Below are 13,800 nucleotides of genomic sequence, written 5' to 3' on the forward strand. Positions count from 1 at the left end.
AAGAAATGACCAAGTCTCTCTCAGTACTGAATTTCCACGATATTAGCTGTTCAGGAGTCTTATGGCTTGGGGGTAGAAGCTGTTAAGAAGCCTTTTGGCCCTAAACTTGGCGCTCCAGTACAGCTTGCCGTGCAGTAGCAGAGAGAACAATCTTCGACTGGGGGTGACTGGAGTCTTTGACAATTTTTAGGGCCTTCCTCTGACGTAATGGTCCATACACGCACTACCCTCTGTAGTGCCTTGCGGTCGAAGGCCGAGCAATTGCCATACCAGGCAGTGATGTAAGCAGTCAGGATGCTATCTATGGTGCAGCTGTAGAACCTTATGAGGATCTGAGGACCCATGCCAAACCTTTTCAGTCTCCTGAGGGGGAATAAGCTTTGTCGTGCCCTCTTCACAACTGTCTTGGTGTGTTTGGATCATTTAGTTTGTTGGTGATGTGGACACCAAGAAACTTGAAGCTCTCATCCTGCTCCACTACAGCCCCGTCGATGAGAATGGGGGCGTGCTCGGTCATCCTTTTCCTGTAGTCCACATTCATCTACTTTGTTTTGATCACATTGAGGGAGAGGCTGTTGTCCTGGCACCACACTGCCAGTTCTCTGACCTCCTCCCTGTAGGCTGTCTCATCGTTGTCGGTGATCAGGCCTACCACTGTTGTGTCATCGGCAAACTTGATGATGGTGTTGGAGTTGTGCCTGGCCATGCAGTCATGAGTGGACAGGGAGTACAAGAGGGGACTGAGCACGGCACCCCTGAGGGGTCCCCGTGTTGAGGATCAGCGTGGCAGATGTGTTGTTACCTATCCTTACCACATGGGGTGGCCCGTCAGGAAGTCCTGGATCCAGTTGCAGAGGGAGGTGTTTAGTCCCAGGGACCTTAGCTTAGTGATGAGCTTTGAGGCCACTATGGTGTTGAACGCTGAGCTGTAGTCAATGAATAGCATTCTTACATAGGTGTTCCTTTTGTCCAGGTGGGAAAGGGCAGTGTGGAGTGCAATAGAGATTGCATCATCTGTGGATCTGCTGGGGCGGTATGCAAATTGGAGTAGGTCTAGGGTTTCTGGGATAATGGTGTTGATGTGAGCCATGACCAGCCTTTCAAAGCACTTCATGGTTACAGACGTGAGTGCTACGGGTCGGTAGTCATTTAGGCAGGTTACCTTACGCTTCGATCACACCGACAGTCATTGCATTTTGGTACACCCGAATTACATTCATTTTCAATGAAACGCTGTGTTTGCCTTGCAGCATTGCGTTGCAGAGGCAGTTGCAGTGCGTTCTGTGTGGTGCGTACGTTGGATTTTATCGAACGTATGCGTCAAACCGTATGCGTAAACGGCTTGACAGAAATGGCAGCAGAAGGTGAATGTTGAACTTTTGTTGCATACATATCCAGATGATGCTGCGTTATATTTTGCGCCACGATGCTGTCGACGTGTTCGAATCGTTAGAGATCTTGGGCACAGGGACTACGGTGGTGTGCTTGAAACATGTTGGTATTACAGACTGGGTCAGGGACAGGTTGAAAATTTCTGTGATAAGACACTTGCCAGTTGGTCAGCGCATGCTCGGAGTACACGTACTGGGGATCCATCTTGTCCTGCGGCCTTGTGAATGTTGACCTGTTTCAAGGTCTTACTCACATCAGCTACGGAGAGCGTGATCATACAGTCGTCCGGAACAGCTGATGCTCTCAAGAATGTTTCAGTGTTACTTGCCTCGAAGCGAGCATAGAAGTAATTTAGCTCGTCTGGTTGGCTCGTGTCACTGTGCAGCTCGCAGCTGTGCTTCTCTTTGTAGTCTGTAATAAATTGCAAGCCCTGTCACATCCGACGAGCGTTGGAGCCGGTGTAGTACGATTCAATCTTAGTCCTGTATTGATGCTTTGCCTGTTTTATGGTTTTTCGGAGGGCATAGCGGGATTTCTTATAAGTTTCAGGATTAGAGTCCCGCTCCTTGAAAGTGGCAGCTCAGTGTGGATGTTGCCTGTAATCCATGGTTTCTGGTTGGGGTATGTACGTACGGTCACTGTGGGTACGATGTCATCGATGCACTTATTGATGAAGCCAGTGACTGATGTGGTGTACTTATCACTGCTCTTGCTGCTGGTGATTCTCTGATCCACCTCTACGCAGACGACACCATTCTGTATACTTCTGGCCCCTCTTTGGACACTGTGTTAACTAACTTCCAGACGAGCTTCAATGCCATACAACTTTCCTTCCGTGGCCTCCAACTGCTCTTAAACGCAGGTAAAACTAAATGCATGCTATTCAATCGATCACTGCGTGCACCTGCTTGCACGTCCAGCATCACTACTCTGGACGGCTCTGACTTAGAATACGTGGACAACTACAAATACCTGGGTGTCTGGTTAGACTGTAAACTCTCCTTCCAGACTCACATTAAGCATCTCCAATCCAAAATTAAATCTAGAATCGGCTTCCTATATCGCAACAAAGCATCCTTCACTCATGCTGCCAAACACACCATCGTTAAACTGACCATCCTACCGATCCTCGACTTCAGTGATGTCATCTATAAAATAGCCTCCAACACTCTACTCAACAAACTGGATGCAGTCTATCACAGTGCCATCCGTTTTGTCACCAAAGCCCCATATACTACCCACCACTGCGACCTGTATGCTCTCGTTGGCTGGCCCTAGCTTCATACTCGTCGCCAAACCCACTGGCTACAGGTTATCTACAAGTCTCTGCTAGGTAAAGCCCCACCTTATCTCAGCTCACTGGTCACCATAGCAGCACCCACTCGTAGCATGCGCTCCAGCAGGTATATCTCACTGGTCACCCCCAAAGCCAATTCCTCCTTTGGCTGCCTTTCCTTCCAGTTCCCTGCTGCCAATGACTGGAACGAACTGCAAAAATCACTGAAGCTGGAGACTCATATCTCCCTCACTAGCTTTAAGCACCAGCTGTCAGAGCAGCTCACAGATCACTGCACCTGTACATAGCCCATCTGTAAACAGCCCATCTATCAACCTAACTCATCCCCATACTGTATTTATTTATCCTGCTCCTTTGCACCCCAGTATTTCTACTTGCACATTCATCTTCTGCACATCTACCATTCCAGTGTTTAATTGCTATATTGTAATTACTTCACCACCATGGCCTATTTATTGCCCTAACTTACCTCATTTGCACTCACTGTGTATAGACTTTTTGTTTTCTTTTGTTCTACTGTATTATTGACTGTATGTTTTGTTTATTCCATGTGTAACTCTGTGTTGTTGTATGTGTCGAATTGCTACACTTTATCTTGGCCAGGTCGCAGTTGCAAATGAGAACTTGTTCTCAACTAGCCTACCTGGATAAATAAAGGTGAAGAAAAAAAATCCTCAATGCCATCGGAAAAACCCCAGAACATATTCCAGTCTTTGCTAGCTAAACAGTCCTGTAGCTTAGCATCTGCTTCATCTGACCCCTTTTTTTATAGACCGAGTCACTGGTGCCTCCTGCTTTAGTTTTTACTTGTAAGCAGGAATCAGGATAGAATTTTGTTCGTCAGATTTGCTAAATGGAGGGTGAGGGAGAGCTTTGTATAGGCAGTCTAGTTTTTCCCCCTCAGGTTGCATGTTTAACATGCTGGTAGAAATGAGGTAAAACAGATTTAAGTTTCCCTGCATTAAAGTCCCCGGCCACTAAAGAGAGATTTCCCACTCACCGTCGAATCCTTATAAGGCACCCAGACCTTCGTCCCTGATATCGGTCTCTTTCTCCTGCGAATGACGAGGATGAGGGCCTTGTCGGGTGTCTGAAGTAAATCCTTCCCGTCCGACTTGTTAAATAGAAAGTATTCCTCCAGTATGGGGTGAGTAATCGCTATCCTGATATCTAGAAGCTCTTTTTCGGTCACAAGACACGGTGGCAGAAACAAACACATACTAAAATCGGTCACATACACATGGTTAGCAGATGTTAATGAGAGTGTAGCGAAATGCTTGTAGATGTACAAAATAAGTTACAAATAATGTGAAAAAAACACAATAGCACAATAGGTTAGGGGATCGTAAAACAGCAACTATCTCCTCTAGCACCATTATCTAAACAGCATGGGTAGGCAAAGACAACTTATTAAGCACACACTGAAGTGTAATTTCCCATTCTCAGCATGTACTATTTGCAAACTTCAGCCTATATCAAGGTTAGTGCCTCCCGTGGAATATAATATACTGAACAAAAATATAAATTCAACAACTTCAACAATTCAGCATGCCAATTGCAAGCTTCCTCAAAACTTGAGACATCTGTGGCATCGTGTTGTGTGATAAAACTGCCCTTTAGTCCCAAGCACAATGTGCACCTGCGTAATGATCATGCTGTTTAAATCCGCTTCAAATTGAGAGACAAGCTTTTTTGTGCCTCTGGAAAAATTTTGGGGGATCTTTTATTTCAGTTCATGAAACCAACACTATAATTTAGGTCAGTGTATAATAACGAGTAGGGCGTGTAGCTGGTCCGCATGGCCACTACCCAGATTGGCAGTCTGCCCACATGCGAGCGCCTCACGACATATCCTGGGTCCTGTTCAATAAGAAAACGTTTTGAAAACTGAGTGCTACCGGAGTAATCTGTCAAATTTAACATCTGCCCGGCCTCTTTCATATGTTTTCTACATTTCCAGTTTGTTACTCATGGGGGGGGGGGGGGGGGTCACAGAATGCTGGGTCAACAAAAACTGCTTAGTCTTAAGAAAAGCTTGACTTTAAATTGAATCAACAACCAATATACAAACGTTTTTTTAACCTGATGAAACAGCCACATATCACTTGACTACCAGTTAGCTGGGACTTGTAATAATCCTGCTATCAGGAACAAACACGTGGTTTGTTACATCAAATCCTTGGTTTAAAAAAAAAAAATGAACAGGTTCAAGCACGAGTCATAGAACAATAGGTACATTGTAGTTTTATTCTTTATCAAATTCATACATTTTGTGTTGGCAGCCAGCTACTGTAAAACACAGTACTGAAGGAGGCATTCAATGTATTGCATCCGTCCTGTGTATCATAACTTCTTCCCATCATTCATCCAACCACTTACAAAAAGTTGCATCTTTTCTCTATATAGTGCACTTCTATTGACCAGGGCCCATAAGGTTTCCCTATAGTGCTCTGGTCAAAAGTAGTGTGCAATATATGAGAATAGGGTGCACAACAAAGTAATTGCACAGGTTGATGTACGTTTTAAAAACGCACAATCGTTCTCCCTTTTAACACTGTGGACTCTTGGGAGGGAGATTTCATTGTGGCTATAAGGCAGAGTAGGTTAGCTCTAGTCCAGGGCGTTAGTGTGATCAATAATCGATGCAGGGCGTAGTGGAGGAACGCGCACTAATGCCCTGGACCAGAGCTAGTCTTAGGTATAACTTCTGACATGGCCAGAATCGTTGATGGAATGTAGGTTTGTCTTCTTCAACGTTGTTTGCAGCGTAGTAACTTTTTCCTCATCCTAGATCAATGGAATGCAGCAACAAGATCGATCGTTCCACAAAATGAGTGAATTTTTCCATCCCTTTGACATTTTAAAGTATGAATTCTACACCAATATTGAATTTCTAAAGCCTGTTATATTCAATGAAGCACCCTTTGGTAGACCGAGTTAACATTTTTTATATGAATAAGACTTGCTAAAGTGCTAAAACTCAGCATTTTCCACCACAAAACATTTCCTGGTGTTTTGACAACTGAGTTGGTCGAGCAAAACGCATCAAACCCGTTATCCATTTATAGACAGGCTAGGTATGGTTTCACAATTTCATATTCTTTTTCTCAATTGCCCCCGATTTAAGATAAAAATCGTCAACCCTGTTACAGTCAACCCTGTTACTTTATTTGGCACTTTTTATTTAACATCGAGATGGGGAAAACATTTTTATTAAGTTGAACATGTTCTCTTTATGGCAGAACGTTAAAAAATAATAAAAATAAATCCCCCACCAAGTTACACATCTGATAAGGCACCGAATTGGTGGAACGACCCAGAAACATTTTGGCCCAGTTTTCCCAGACACATATTAAGCCTAGTCTCTGGCTAACACGGTTTTTTTTTTTTAAGGGAGATTCTCCACTGAGAATGTATTTTAGTTCAGGAATAGGCTTAATCAGTGTCCGGGAAACTGGCCCTTAGATTCTTATAGGAGTTGCAGCAATCAACTACTACAGTACAAGAACTAATAGTTTTGGAATGCATAACTATGATAATCATATTTTAGTGTCACGTCTTCAGTCTCTTAAACAGATGTTCCTTCCTTCATTCCTGAACTCTCTTCCTGAAAGACAAGAAACAAAAATATTTACAACCACACCCAATCAATTAATACATTAAATCAAATCAATCATTGATGGACATTACAACAACAACAACAATGACATAACTAGGGTTGTGGCGGCCATGAAATTTTGTCAGCCAGTGATTATTAAACAAATAATTAACGGTTAATTACCATGAGACCGGTATTTAAAACACGTTTAACATCTCCTAGCTTACACACACAGCCTACAAGCCACTGATGCAGACCTTTGGAATGTCTACATTTGAAAAAGTCTAATAAATCCATGTAATATAGCCTACACCATCACAATAAATCCATTATTTATTTTAGACAGGTCTAAAGAAACATGATATGAAGAAAATGTAGTCTATTTCAGAAGAACAGAATATTCTGAGTTGTCCTTATGTTAGGTCCTGATCTGACTATGTCATATGGCTACACTAGTTATTTTAGCAGACAAGATTTACTTAGAAATGATTTTAGAGTATGAAGAATACAATTGAACAAATAGAAAGGATATTGTCTCCAAAATGATTTCCAAGGAAGTGCACACATGCAGCTATTCTGTGTTGAGTAGTTGATTGCTGCAACTCCTATAAGAATCAAAAGGCCAGTTTCACGGACATAGATTAAGACTATGCTTAATTTAGAGTTATTTATTTAAAAATAAAAAAGTAGTTGTGATACAAAGTTTGGACTAAGTGTTTTGATTTTTTATAAATTCTAAGGCTGCATGATGGGGAAAAGTTGCATGAAAGACATGAGCACTGATTTGGTTCTTGTGTGGACTGACTGTCATCCACAAGAGGAGTTGGCCTAACACAGCAACAGCACTAGCCTGTCAATCTACTATCCCCCATAGTACAGTCTGGGATAGTTGTGGGATGTGATAGATCCCAAATCAATACAATCAATCGCATCAACAACAAAAAATAAACTTTTAAAAGCAATGAGGCTGATGCAACAGATCAGAACCTTTAGCTTAAAATGTTGATAAAGTATTAGGCTATTTGTTCACATTATAAGAGCAGCCATGTGCACCTGGCAGTAGGATATAAGCGTGAAAATGCGATCAACTAGCGGGAAAACATGCCAGTCAACAACGAATGTAAAGTGGATTAATGTGCTTAAGTTTTGGCCACTTTAGTTGTGCTACAAACCTTATCAAACATATAGGCCTATGGGCTAGCCTACATGAGGTGTGCGACTATGATTTGAATAAGTTGTAAAAGTGACAGGCTAATATTGTCACCCATCAGACTATTCTTAAAGTTGTCTTTATATATATATATATATACACTAAATCGTACACACACACAGAGTGAAATTTGTTTTGATTTAGAATGGACCATGATCATGCACCTGCCTCGAAACAGGAGGCAGGGGGGGAAAAAATACATGTCATCTATGCACTAAAATAGTGAATGCCTTTCCCCGTGTGTGGTTAATTTTCATGCCAGCCAGATAGGCTGTTATACTCCTGTTGTAAAGAGAATCAATGTGCTTAATATTAGGAAAGTGGAGAAAGAAATAAAATATGCCTAGCCTATAGAAAGCTGAACCTCCTCTTAAGAGACCATCACTCTGGGTTCTAACCAATCGCATAGCCTATAGAAAGCTCCTCTTAAGAGGCCATCACTCTGGTTTCTAACCAATCACATAGCCTATAGAAAGCTGACCCTCCTCTTAAAGAGACCATCACTCTGGGTTCTAACCAATCGCATAGCCTATAGAAAGCTCCTAAGAGGCCATCACTCTGGTTTCTAACCAATCACATAGCCTATAGAAAGCTGACCCTCCTCTTAAAGAGACCATCACTCTGGGTTCTCACCAATCGCATAGCCTATAGAAATGTTGCGCAACATGAGCTCTCATGAAGAGTTGGATTTTCTAAAACATTTGCATTGACGTCAGAGTGATTAGAGGAACAATAGAGTGCCGACTAGCAGGCAGTTAACAAGTTTGGTAGGATGCTAATGACCAGCAGCAGCATCAGAGCTTGGAGAAGCCTAGTTACCGTCACGTGGAATTTGACTGCCGTCATGACTTGTGACCGCCGTTGTGTAACAGCCCTATAACCACACCCATGCAGCTGTTAAACAGTATTAGGTGTAGTCATTCAGGCGAAGGTATTCCACTAAGGATACACATTAATTCAGAGCGACTTTCAGTACAGCGAGTGCATGTTTTAGTATGTGTTTGTGATCCCTGTGGGAATTGAACCCACAACCTTGGCGTAATAAAGCAGTGACGGATTGGCCTCATTAGAGCAGTCCTGTAGAGTGTTGTGGTTGTTCTGCTCCAGAGTGAACTTTAAGAGCTGCTGGAGTTGTGGTGGCTGCTTGGCCCAGGTCTTTGTTTTTCTTTCGCATTGTTTGTAATTCATTTTGTACATAATGTTGCTGCTACCGTCTCTTATGAACGAAAAGAGCTTCTGGACATCAGAACAGCGATTACTCACCTCGAACTGGACAAAGATTTTCTCTTTAATGAGTCTGACGCAAAGGATATACTGCTTTGTCATGACAAGGTCAAATCCCTGTCATCGGCGTGAAGAAAAGACAGAGGGCGGGGTGCCTTGTCAGAATTCCCTGATGACTAGGTAAACCACCACTACCCTCTGTATTATTGGCTAAAGTTCAATCATTGGAAAACGAACTGGACGATCTACGATTAAGACTAATCCAACCAACGGGACATTGAAAACTGTAATAACTTATGTTTCACAGAGACTTGGCTGAAAGACGACACGGATAATTTAGAGCTGGCTGGCTTCTTCGTGCATCGGCAGGGCAGAGCACTTACATCTGGTAAGACGAGGGGATGTGTCCATCTCAATAACTGCGTGTGCGCGATGTCTAATATTAAAGAAGTCTCAAGGTATTGCTTGCCTGAGGTAGAATACCTCATGATAAGCTATAGACCACACTATCTACCAAAAGAGTTCTCATCTATAATATTCGTAGCCATTATTTACCACCACAAACCGATGCTGGCACAAAGACCGCACTCAACGAGCTGTATAAGGCCATAAGCAAACAAGAAAATACTCATCCAGAAGCGGCGCTCCTAGTGGCTGGGGACTTTAACGCAGTCAAACTTAAATCTGTTTTACCTCATTTCTACCAACATGTCACATGTGCAACCAAAAAAAAAAAAAATAAAACTCCAGACCACTTTTACGCTCTCCCTCCATTTGGCAAATCTGACCATAATTCTATCCTCTTTATTCCTGCGTACAAGCAAAGACTAAAAGCAGGAACTACATTACCCAACCAGAAGCCATGGATTACAGGTAACATCCGCACCGAGCTAAAGGCTAGAGCTGCAGCTTTCAAGGAGTGGGACACTAATCCGGACGCTTATAAGAAATCCCGCTATGCCCTCAGACGAACCAACAAACAGGCAAAGCGTCAATACAGGACTAAGAATGAAACCTACTACACCGGCTCTGACGCTCGTCTGATGTGGCAGGGCTTGAAAAATATTACGGACTACAAAGGGAAACCCAGACACGAGCTGCCCAGTGACGCGAGCCTACCAGATGAGCTAAATGCCGTTTGTGCTCGCTTTGAGGCAAGCAACACTGAAGCATGCATGAGAGCACCTGCTGTTCCAGAAGACTGATCACGCTGTACAAAACGCTCTCCATAGCCGATGGATTACCAGGACGTGTACTCAAAGCATGAGCGGACCATCTGGCAAGTGTCTTCACTGACATTTCAACCTCTCCCTGACTGAGTCTAATGCCTACATGTTTCAAACAGACCACCATAGTCCCTGTATCCAAGAAAGCGGAGATAACCTGCCTAAAGTATTAGTGTCCTGTAGCACTCACGTCGGTAGCCATGAAGTGCTTTGAAACACTGGTCGTGGCTCACATCAACACCATCATGCTGGAAACCCTAGACCCACTCCAATTCGCATACCACCCCAACAGATCCACAGATGATGCAATCGCACTCCACACTGCCCTTTCCCACCTGGACAAAAGGAACACCCATGTGAGAATGCTGTTCTTTGACTACAGCGCAGCGTTCAACACCCTAGTGCCCTCAAAGCTCATCAATAAGCTAAGGACCCTGGGACTAAACACCTCCCTCTGCAACTGGATCCTGGACATCCTGACGGGCCACCCCCCAGGTGGTGAGGGTAGGTAACACATTCGTTATGCTGATCCTCAACACAGGGGCCCCTCAGGGGTGCGAGCTTAGTCCTCTCCTGTACTCCCTGTTCACTCATGACTACACGGCCAGGCACGACTCCAACACCATCATTAAGTTTGCTGACGACAACAGTTGTAGGCCTGATTACCGACAACGATGAGACAGCCTACAGGGAGGAGGTCAGAGACCTGGCAGTGTGGTGCCAGGACAACAACTTCTCCCTCAATGTGAGAAAGACAAAGGAGCTGATCATGGACTACAGGAAAAGGAGGGCCGAACAGACGCCCATTAACATCGACGGGGCTGTAGTGGAGCGGGTCTAGAGTTACTTGGTGTCCACATCACCACCAAACTATTATGGTCCAAACACACAAAGACAGTCGTGAAGAGGGCACGACAAAGCCTAGTCCCCCTCAGGAGACTGAAAAGATTTGGCATGGGTCTCCTGATCCTCAAAAAGTTCTACAGCTGCACCATCGAGAGCATCCTGACCGGTTGTATCACTGCCTGGTATGAGAACTAGGCGCTACAGAGGGTAATGCGTACATCACTGGGGCCAAACTTCCTGCAAACTTCCTGCAATCCAGGACCTATATCAAATCAAATGTATTTATATAGCCCTTCTTACATCAGCTGATATCTCAGTGCTGTATAGAAACCCAGCCTAAAACCCCAAACAGCTAGGCGGTGTCAGAGTACTAGGCGGTGTCAGAGGAAGGCCCTAAATAATGTCAAAGACTCCATCCACCCTAGTCATAGACTGTTCTCTGCTACTGCACAGCGGTACCGGAGCGCCATGTCTAGGTCCAAAAGACTCCTTAACAGCTTCTACCACTAAGACAAAAGACTGCTGAACAATTAATCAAAATGGCCACCTGGACTATTTATATTGACCCCACCCCCCTTTGTTTTTACACTGCTGCTACTCGCTGTTTATTATCTATACATAGTCATTTTACAAATTCTCTCGACTAACCTGTGCCCCCGCACATTGACTCCCACGGTATATAGCCTCGTTATTGTTGGCCTTTTATTTAGTAAATATTTTTCTTAAAACTGCATTGTTAAGGGCTTGTAAGTAAGCATTTCACGGTAAGGTATTCGGTGCATGTGACAAATAAAATTGTATTCGATTTGAACATTCCGCTGAATGTGGCCCACGGTCATGTACCTTTAGCTGGGCTACGTCCTCTGTGTCCGCCTCTGGGGAGCCTCCTGCCTCTTTCAGAATGTCCAGCTGAGCCTTGAGTTCTACAGTCTTCTGAGCCTGGGGGGGGGGAACAAGATCACGTAAAATAAAGACACAAGTCAGTCAAATAACCAGTCACACAGACAGTCGCTGTCTAACTAAGCAGTTTGTAAGCCAATGTCAAAGTTCTGCCCTCTTCCGATTGGCTGTTGCACGTACCTGTTCAAACTCCTCTGTGGTTTGACTCAACTGGGACTGGACCTTGAGACGCACAAAACATTAGGATATAATGCATTACACAGTGTCAGAAGATGAAGTGGCTGGACACAGATGTGTCCCCCCCTTGCCACAGACACAGATAGATAAAAGCATTAAAGAGCTTGTAATGACTTGTACACCCACGCAGGCAGCCACGCACACCGACAGCCACCCACGGACGCAGACAGCCACACACACACCACTCTGTGCATCACTCCACAGCAGGCAATAAGAAGCATCACTTCAAAAAACAAAATGGCTCTACAGTGGAAAACTAAACCCAAGCAGTGAGTGATCATGCTAAGAATAGAGAGTGAGCCAATCTGTGGTTAGGGCAGCTGATAGTCAACACACTGGGTGGTTAAAACAAACACAGCATGGTTAGCAGCTGCTGCGTACGGAGAGAACTGGACAGACTGGACATACTGCCTATAATAATACATTAATAATAACACCAACTAAGTCAAGACACTGGCCTCACAACATTCTAGAACTAGAGAAACAACCCAGGTTGACAGTGACACACCCAAGTCTGAAGCATAGGAATACCCATGTTGCTAGACCGCTCTCGTGTGTTCGTTAGTTCGCCATATATCTCACACACATACAGTATCAGTCAAAAGTTTAGACACACCTACTCATTCAAGGGTTTTTCTTTATTTTTACAATTTTCCACATTGTAGAATAATAGTGAAGACATCAAAACTATGAAATAACACATATGGAATCATGTAGTAACCATAAAAAAAAAGTGTTAAACAAATCAAAATAAATATATTTGAGATTCTTCAAAGTACCCACCCTTTGCCTTGACAGCTTTGCACACTCTTGGAATTCTGTCAACCAGCTTCCTGAGGAATGATTTTCCAGTCTTGAAGGAGTTCCCACATATGCGAGTTCCAACATATGCTGAGCACTTGTTGGATGGTTTTCCTTCACTCTGCAGTCCAACTCATTCCAAACCATCTCAACTGTATGGAGGTCGGGTCATCTGATGCAGCACTCAATCACTCTCCTTCTTTGAGAAATAGCCATTAAACAGGACTTGGTCTTTTACCAAATAGGGCTATCTTCTGTATACCACCCCTACCTTGTCACAACAATTGATTGCCTCAAACGCATTAACATCAAGGAAAGAAATTCCACAAATTAACTAGGCACACCTGTTAATTGAAATGCATTCCAGGTGACTACCTCATGAAGCTGGTTGAGAGAATGTCAAGAGTGTGCAAAGCGTGGCTACTTTGAAGAATCTCAAATATATTTTGATTTGTTTAACACTTTTTTGGTTACTACATGATCCCATATGTGTTATTTCATAGTTTTGATGTCTTCACTATTATTCTGCAATGTAGAAAATAGCAAAAATAAAGAAAAACCCTGGAATGAGTAGGTGTCCAAACTTGACTGGTGCTGTATATGTAAATCACACACACACAGCCTTGTTTAGCTCCGTAGCTCCTCTAACAGCTGGTTGTTGCTGCTGGAGTGAAACGTTTTTATAAGCCCACCATTTTTTTTTTATTGATTTTTAAAAAGGAGGCCAGTTTTCTATTGCTACTATTTGTATTTTTCAACTCCTGATTGAAGCACATCCTCCATTCACCTATTTTAATGGATAGGCAATACGGTAGGCAGGCTATCAGCGCATCACCCACCATCTAAGCTGGAGAAGGTGTGCATTTTGAAATCATATACTTAATTGTTGGAAACCTGGGTGATGTTTTACTTCATATGACGAGAAATGTCTCACTTTGCTTCAAAGTCAAAATCCCCATAGAAACGGGGAGGCAATATTGTTTTTAATTTTATAAAGACTCATATGCCGTTGAAATATTCAAACCAGCATTTTTCTCCTCTTCTACTGGTTTTCATAAATCAACTTTCG

At 43.3% G+C, this 13,800-nt stretch overlaps 1 protein-coding gene across 6 annotated transcripts in view; it reads right to left on the minus strand.

Annotated features, from left to right (window-relative positions):
• Positions 1 to 4,915: 4,915 nt before the first annotated feature.
• Positions 4,916 to 13,800, minus strand: part of LOC106589909 (ribosome-binding protein 1) — a 36,537-nt gene continuing 27,652 nt past the window's right edge. For all 6 annotated transcript variants that reach the window (XM_082970587.1, XM_082970583.1, XM_082970588.1 and 3 more), the window contains 3 exons: positions 11,874 to 11,915; positions 11,637 to 11,732; positions 4,916 to 6,296 (listed from right to left, as the gene is read on the minus strand). The gene's annotated coding sequence lies outside the window, so the exon portion shown is untranslated. The remainder of the gene's footprint in view (positions 6,297 to 11,636; positions 11,733 to 11,873; positions 11,916 to 13,800) is intronic.

The sequence above is a fragment of the Salmo salar genome, chromosome 28 (genome assembly GCF_965601325.2).
Source record: "Salmo salar chromosome 28, fSalSal1, whole genome shotgun sequence".
NCBI lineage: Eukaryota > Metazoa > Chordata > Actinopteri > Salmoniformes > Salmonidae > Salmo > Salmo salar.